General features: G+C 41.4%; 1 non-coding gene across 1 annotated transcript; it reads right to left on the minus strand.

Annotated features, from left to right (window-relative positions):
• Positions 1–5,232: 5,232 nt before the first annotated feature.
• Trnai-uau (transfer RNA isoleucine (anticodon UAU)) lies at positions 5,233–5,342 on the minus strand. Its single transcript has 2 exons — positions 5,305–5,342; positions 5,233–5,268 (listed from the first exon to the last, which is right to left on the minus strand). It is a non-coding gene; the product is annotated as a tRNA-Ile (tRNA).
• Between the last annotated feature and the right edge of the window lie 3,565 nt (positions 5,343–8,907).

Below are 8,907 nucleotides of genomic sequence, written 5' to 3' on the forward strand. Positions count from 1 at the left end.
GCTGATTCGGATATAAAATGGATACAATTTACGCGCGCGTGTGTGTATGTCCGTGGACTGAGGCAGCGGTGGATGCGCCCTTGGTGTCAAAAAAAAAGTGAGCGCTGTGTCCAAGTCACAGAGAGTGAGAAACAGCATGGCTTCCTCTTGAAATTGTCAGAGGCGTAGATAGCAAGAGGGTGAAAGGAAGTGGTTGAAAGGGAGAGCGCTGTTTCCCCCCGAAGTTATCATCCGCCTGTATTTTTACATCACTTAATCTAAGGCTCGTTCTACAGGCGTACATCAGAATAGTTTGTTTGCTGTTCACATATGTGGGGGGGGGGGGACACCGTTGTTTGTGTGTGTGTGTGTGGTTTGTTATAAGTTATGTTTTCCTTAATTGTGAATATTCCCAGATGTAATGTTAGATTTGAATAGTCCGGGCACATTCTTTGTCCTCATTCAGACAAAACTCAGAAATGTATAAAGCACAGCAACAGATCCAAGAACGGAAATTCAAAACAAAAAACAAAAAAAAAATGTATTATTGATTCCGTATGTTAAATAAAGGAGGGTAATAAATGAGGGTCATTTAGATCTAGACCTGTTTTTATTAAATGTGTATACAATATTTAAGTTACTCAATTTAATTCAAGGCAGCGTACAACTAAAATGAAATGATTTCATGTTAGCTTGGACAGACTGAAAGACAGAGAAGCAAACACAAAAGCCGTAGACATAGCAAACTTCATCATTAATCTTGGAATGTTATTATATGTATAATGTGTGGGTGTGATAGTAATATTTGGTTAAAACCGGGTATCAAACCCATTTATGCTTCTGATTCGGGTAGCGGACAATATGCATACTAGTGGGATTTTTATTACAGATCGGCAACGTTTTTGAATTTCTCATTGCATTGTTTTATATTACAACACAAAATAGTTTAAAACGTTGTCCATTGCTGACCAGCGTCCAGCATGACACTTAAGACAAACAAATCAATCTATTGTTCCGAGGTGTTGTTGTGGACAAAAAGTTAAGGATTTTTTTTCGGGTGTGGGGTGCGGGGGGGGTGGGGGTCGAAGGATGGAGAAGATGGAGGCGGGGTATTCCAACTTTAGTTTACGTTGGATGACCACTGGTCAGTTCGCAGGGTCATCTGTAAATTGGATGAGCGGCATGAAGTCCTTTCAAACAGATTTTGACACTATTAAGTCCGATTATGTTCTACGCGCCTACGGCCAGGACTATACTTCAACCATTGTCCAGTCGATGATCTCTCGCTTGTTCAAGCTGGACAGTCAACAACGTCTCACAAGAGTGTTGGCGAGTGGACACTCTGGGGTCAAATTTCGTGTCAAGAGTATCTTTTTTTTTCCGCAACAATTACCTATCGTAGTGTCAGCTTCCAGTCCCTATATGCTCATCTCTGCTGATCACCTGGTGATGGGAAGAGAAAGGGTCATCACTTATCAGAAGTGAAAGCCAGAGGGATGGACAATAGCCAGTGTAATGTCCGAAACACTGCGGTGGTCACTCATACCAAAACACCTTGTGTAAGTTTTGGTCGATACTTCTAACGCCTCACTCAAATGCTGAAACAGCTTAAAAGGAAAACGAATTATTCACCTCGGCGCCTTTACTAAAAGCGCCACACGACAGCCCGAAACACAAAACAAAATCATTTTGTGTCACGAAATCTGAACACCCCCCCCCACACACACACACACTCCTTTTCTCTCTTAAACTTTCGGACTCACTACATTTCAGACGAGCCCTAAGACATACCTGTTCGAAACATACTTATATAAAAAGTTATATTAATGTTCCTCTATAAATCTTATTTCATATATCTGTTATATTTTCAAAGCGACAAGGGTCTACATCCTGTTTGTTATCAGCGCTAAGAAAAAAATAAATTACATTAAATTAGACTTTTATTCTTTTAATATAAATAAACGTATATTTATTCTCTGGCAATTCTAAAGCCGAGCTTCGTTAGAGGATACCAAAGTTCACGCTAATCCAGTGCCCACTGAGAAATTCTCTGGCGGGCTGCAGAAAGTACTACGCATTGATGTGTAGTACGTAATAATTAGGAAAGAACCGCTAATTACTGCCATTTATCTGAAAATGGCAGGGGTTAACTCTCTTTCCCTATAAAGTGAAGTAATGTTTCCACTTTCAGACCTTGTGGTTTATAGGGCAGACGATGTAAAGGTCATCTGTTTCTGTGACCCACGGTTAACGAGGGTGTCATGTGGCCAGCACAACGACCAACCGCCTTTACCTTACTAATGTCAGGTACCCATTAGAGCTGGGTTGACTCAGAGGCGCCCAAAAGATCCCGAAATGAAAAACCCCAGTCTTCACCTGGATTTGAACTCGGGTAAATAAGTTGTTGTTATTCTCTCGGTTAATATAACAAAGTGCGTATAGCTACTGGGCATAGCTTCCATGATCACTTCATTTCTAAGGTTACATTCTCATATTTTCTTTGCTTTTCATTTCTCTTGACTATTTTAGTACATTTAGAAATTTACCGTTGTTTCTCGAAATGTAAACATCCTCGTAACTGTTTATACAATTATAACAACCTTGACGTTGAATCTTGCCATTACAAAACACTAATATTATTTATTATGCTAGAATTGGGATTTATAAAGTCAGTGGCTTTGCTGGCTGATTCAGGCAACCCGCTCCATGATCTAATGGCACTTGGGAAGAAGGAGTACTAGTACGAATAGGACTTTGCAAGAAACTCTGGCCTAGACTCTAGAGTCTAAATTTAGATACAGTTCTAGATCTATCTACTTTTTGTTAGGCCTACTATCTAGAGCTAATAAACCTATTCTTATCTTATCTTTAGAATTATAATATATTACAGATGTTCCTTCAGACGACATTTACGTCCTAGAAGTTTCCATTTGTGAATCTGAATCTCCGCTGAGTCATTAGTTTACCAGGCTCATTCAGGCAGCTCATTCAGGCAGCTCATTCAGGCAGCTCATTCAGGCAGCTTATTCAGGCAGCTCATTCAGGCAGCTCATTCAGGCAGCTCATTCAGGCAGCTTATTCAGGCAGCTCATTCAGGGAGCTCATTCAGGCAGCTCATTCAGGCAGCTCATTCAGGCAGTTCATTCAATCCTCTTATAGCATTAAATTAAGGACGAAGAGAGGCGCGGTTGCTTACGTACCGGGGGTCCCGGGTTCGAATCGTGGTGATGACTTGGATTTTGGATGACTTGGATCTATGGGCGCCTTTGAGTCCACCCAGCTCTAATGGGTACCTGACATAAGTTGGTTGGTCGTTGTGCTGGCCACGTGACACCCTCGTTAGCCATAGGCCACAGAAACAGATCATCTCCCCTATAGAACACAAGGTCTGAAAGGGGAACTTTGCTATTAAGGAAGAAGGAGCGAATTTGTCCTAGTATATGGAACAAAAAAAGTGAAATTAGGTTATTATGTTATTATTAGTTTGTGTGTTTGTACTTGTGAAGTATAGTTCAGTGTTCTATGTATTACTGACACCCTGTTTCTGGTCTTTCTTCGTTGAGTGTTTCCAAGTGAAGTGATTTGTTCTAATTGTGTTACTCAAATCAAATGTCGATATTCATTTGTTATAAATCTCACGGCTCTATTTTGGCGATTATTTTCTTGAGCTGAAGGGTTCATTGCATAGGTTGTTAGCCTATATTCTAATATTGGTCAAACCAAGGTTGAACAGCATTAGTTTAGTGTAATCAAATTTTTTAGAACAAGTTCAGAAATGTTTCTATTTGTTCAAGATTAAAAAAAAATACTCAGTTGTTTAATCGTTGTATATTTATTATTAATGTTGTAGCCGACCTAATTATACGCCTATGACTCCACAACTTAAGTCAGATGCTCTGGACTGATCCCCAATTCCATGATACCCCCCTAGAATCTCTATTACCTAGATCACACACATGCACACACTGGCGCACACACTAGATCTTGAAAGCTTAGACGTTTCCATTAATTCCAGCCCTCGTGAAATTTGTCACTTGAGTTCCGTCCAATTCTTCTCTGCATACGGCACCCAGCGCTAAGAGATTTATGACTTGCGCTCCAAAGGCTTTACGTCTATCTAGGCACGCACCTAGCACCTCACACGGCGTAGTCTTTCTTGCGACTGATTTACCCCACACCCACACAACCACATACCCCCTATCCCCTTTAAATCTCCAACGCCTTCGATTTAAATGGATACGCTGCTGGCCATGCTACGTTCACGAGTGGGCGGAGTCTAAAAGATTCAGCCGGGTGGGGGGAAGGGGGAGAGTAGAGAAATGTAGGTCACGAGGCGGAGACAAAGCTGTGACGTCGACAGGGCGAAATGGCCGCCATCGAGCGAGAACGCGAGTGGGGGAAAGGGGGCTCTCAAGTGACCCAACAGGAGAATTACAAGTGAAAGCTTTATTAGATCACTTCCATAGAACAAGAATCTATATCACTTTCCCATTTCCATCAGCTTCTTGTATTTTATAGATTTGTTGACACTAAAATATGCAATTAGATAGAAAGTTATTTTTATTTAAATATTGCTTTTAAAAATATATGCCTCCTTCAGCATACTGATATTGCACACTAGCATTATGATTTCCTATTAAAAATAAGCAACATAGATAGGCTACTTCTACACATTCCCACTTCATCTTATCTTATTTCGTTATATTTAGGAGCAAACTAAATAAGAGGCACAACGACCAAACTGATCCTCTAGCTTAGCCATTTCGTTCCGTATTGTCGACGACGAGTCGACGACGACCCATCAACTGGTACCAAATGATAACCTACCTGTCTCTTTTTAATATTTAATCATAACAATGCGAGAATCAATAGTAAGAATCTCTATATTAGCAGTGATACAATGTATCCCCGTGGGGCGGGCTGGGGTTGCTGCTATGCTTTGGTAAAGACTGAATCCCAACGTTGTGTTTTTTTAAATAACAAAAAAAAAAAGAAAGAAAAAAAAATAATAATAAAAAAGAAAGGTTCGGAAAGTAGTTGGGCCCCCAATGTTGACTTTCCCACAAATTCACACCATTTGTCTTTGTCTTTCGGTGCACTGATTGTGAATGCGAAGACTTAGACTCATTGATGTCATCTGACTTTGTTTTTTTTTTCACTTGGCACTTTGGGGTTGTTGTTGTTTTTTACCATAGTAGTCTTCCAGGGTACATAAAAAATACATATTAAAACAAAAATAAAAAAATAAAAACATGCTCCAGGTGAGGATCGAACTCACAACCTCCGCATTACTTATCCCACGGCCATCGTGGGGAAGGTACTGTCTATAAGTACGGCGCGCTAACCGATTGTGCCACTGGAGCTGTCCAATAATGATTGAAAGGTAAATTATTATCATTGTTTCTGAGGCCCACGGTTAATACACCACCTGCCTTTTTAGATCTCAATGTCTGACAGGGGTAAATCAAGTAAACCAATGTTCCCCTTTCAGACCAGGCTGTTTATAGCCGGGTAGACGATGTAAAGCAATGTCTCCCTTTCAGACCAGGCTGTTTATAGCCGAGCAGACGATGAAAAAAATGTTTCCCTTTCAGACCAGGCTGTTTATAGCCGGGCAGACGATGTAAAGCAATGTTTCCCTTTCAGACCAGGCTGTTTATAGCCGAGCAGACGATGTAAACAATGTTTCCCTTTCAGACCAGGCTGTTTATAGCCGGGCAGACGATGTAAAGCAATGTTTCCCTTTCAGACCAGGCTGTTTATAGCCGGGCAGACGATGTAAAGCAATGTTTCCCTTTCAGACCAGGCTGTTTATAGGCGGGCAGACGATGTAAAGCAATGTTCCCCTTCCAGACCAGGCTGTTTATAGCCGAGCAGACGATGTAAAGCAATGTTTCCCTTTCAGACCAGGCTGTTTATAGCCGGGCAGACAATGTAAAGCAATGTTCCCCTTTCAGACCAGGCTGTTTATAGGCGGGCAGACGATGTAAAGCAATGTTCCCCTTCCAGACCAGGCTGTTTATAGCCGGGCAGATGATGTAAAGCAATGTTTCCCTTTCAGACCAGGCTGTTTATAGCCGGGCAGACGATGTAAAGCAATGTTCCCCTTTCAGACCAGGCTGTTTATAGGCGGGCAGACGATGTAAAGCAATGTTCCCCTTTCAGACCAGGCTGTTTATAGGCGGGCAGACGATGTAAAGCAATGTTTCTCTTTCAGACCAGGCTGTTTATAGCCGGGCAGACGATGTAAAGCAATGTTTCCCTTTCAGACCAGGCTGTTTATAGCCGGGCAGACGATGTAAAGCAATGTTCCCCTTCAACCAGGCTGTTTATAGGCGGGCAGACGATGTAAAGCAATGTTTCCCTTTCAGACCAGGCTGTTTATAGCCGGGCAGACGATGTAAAGCAATGTTCCCCTTTCAGACAAGGCTGTTTATAGGCGGGCAGACGATGTAAAGCAATGTTCCCCTTCCAGACCAGGCTGTTTTTAGCCGGGCAGATGATGTAAAGCAATGTTTCCCTTTCAGACCAGGCTGTTTATAGCCGGGCAGACGATGTAAAGCAATGTTCTCCTTTCAGACCAGGCTGTTTATAGGCGGGCAGACGATGTAAAGCAATGTTTCCCTTTCAGACCAGGCTGTTTATAGCCGAGCAGACGATGTTAACAATGTTTCCCTTTCAGACCAGGCTGTTTATAGCCGGACAGACGATGTAAAGCAATGTTTCCCTTTCAGACCAGGCTGTTTATAGCCGGGCAGACGATGTAAAGCAATGTTTCCCTTTCAGACCAGGCTGTTTATAGCCGGGCAGACGATGTAAAGCAATGTTCCCCTTCAACCAGGCTGTTTATAGGCGGGCAGACGATGTAAAGCAATGTTCCCCTTCCAGACCAGGCTGTTTATAGCCGGGCAGACGATGTAAAGCAATGTTTCCCTTTCAGACCAGGCTGTTTATAGCCGGGCAGACGATGTAAAGCAATGTTCCCCTTTCAGACCAGGCTGTTTATAGGCGGGCAGACGATGTAAAGCAATGTTCCCCTTCCAGACCAGGCTGTTTATAGCCGGGCAGATGATGTAAAGCAATGTTTCCCTTTCAGACCAGGCTGTTTATAGCCGGGCAGACGATGTAAAGCAATGTTCCCCTTTCAGACCAGGCTGTTTATAGGCGGGCAGACTATGTAAAGCAATGTTCCCCTTCCAGACCAGGCTGTTTATAGCCGGGCAGATGATGTAAAGCAATGTTTCCCTTTCAGACCAGGCTGTTTATAGCCGGGCAGACGATGTAAAGCAATGTTCCTCTTTCAGACCAGGCTGTTTATAGCCGGGCAGACGATGTAAAGGTCATCCGTTGAAAGAGTTACTGTTTTACTTTTACTTATTATTGCATTTAAAAAAATAATTCTGAAGTTCTAAGAGCAGTTTCTTTTCTTTTTTTGGTTTGTCTTGTTACAAAAATTAAACCGTCCTCTGTTTCAATTGTCATACAAGCAGTAAGTACGACTTTCATAGTTGAGATAGTGGCTGGTTCGTTTGTTGTATGCTTCTTGTACGAGATGAGATAGGTCAGCACTATGTCCTTCAAAGCTGCATTCTCCACCGAGAAGCCCGAACAAGATAATTGACCCCAAAACACCCAGATGGAAGAAATACTCTCCGTAGATCAGCCAGATCTGGAAACTGTGGAGACGCGGCACGGCCCGGTCTGGCCCAGTCAATCGATATGGCCGTCTACCGCTGGGTGCCCTCAGACAGGACAGGGGTGAAGAGCCCCATGTCCAGGCCTGGTGGTTGGATAAAAGCCTTTCTAACCATCAACGGGATAATGGCGCCTCCGGCGCCGATTCCCTACTGGACATCATCGAAGGAAACTGTGGAGAGAGAGTCGAAACAGTGTCGCATATCTTGTACGAGTGTCCCCAGCTCTGGGAGCTAAGGGGACAGTCACTTGACTAGTATGGAGGCTACGAGACATTAAGCCGTACGGCCCGGTTTCTTGTCAGAGCACCACGGGACGACACGTCCTTCCTGATCTGTTCCCAAATAGGAGTTTACCTCAGGAAACTACAGCGCGATTCCTTTCAGATGTTGGACAAGTCTTTAATTGAGAACTTAGAAGGATGAAGAATGAAGATCACTTTAATGTCAAACATTTATATACATATATATAAACACTGCACTCATTCTTAATATACATACATAATTATATATAATAATAAATAAATATAATATTTATACCAATTTGTATTGTATGTATATATATATACAATAAAAATTGGTATAAATATTATTGTCAGCCCCGTGTTAACTTCAGAATAAGTCTAATATCGTTGCTTAAACCTTGACAATAACAGAACATTGTCACGTGTAAATTTAAACCAATTTTTAGAAACTCCACAAAAAGGGAAAAACCGCAACTAGTACTGTGTGGTATGTCTGTCCTTCCGTTCGTCCGTCACGTTTAGATTTCAAAAACTAGAAAAGGTTTTGAAAATCCGATTTCAGAATATTTTGTAGCTTTTAAAGTTCTGGCACAACGGCAGCTGTTGATAGCGAACCGATTTGTTTTTATCATTAAATACTTCAGCAATTTTTGTTTAAAAATGTGGAATACATCATTTAAAAAAATGTATTTTTACTAATATTAAAAAAATTGATGATAAAAATGGGCGATAATTTCAAATAAACATTCATAACGTTGAAGCAAACGGTTGGTTATTTCCTAAAATAAATAATGTATACAATGTTGTGTTTTCTGTTCAACAAGCTTCTAACTAATCACAGAATACGTTTATTTTTAATTTTAAAAGACAATATATATTTTATATTTATACCTGCCAGATATTACCCGCGACCCGCGGGTCTTAATTTGCGTAACCTTGATATAGTCACTGATATAGTGTATTAGAAATAACTATATAAATAATAATGT

The sequence above is a fragment of the Biomphalaria glabrata genome, chromosome 7 (genome assembly GCF_947242115.1).
Source record: "Biomphalaria glabrata chromosome 7, xgBioGlab47.1, whole genome shotgun sequence".
Lineage (NCBI taxonomy): Eukaryota > Metazoa > Mollusca > Gastropoda > Planorbidae > Biomphalaria > Biomphalaria glabrata.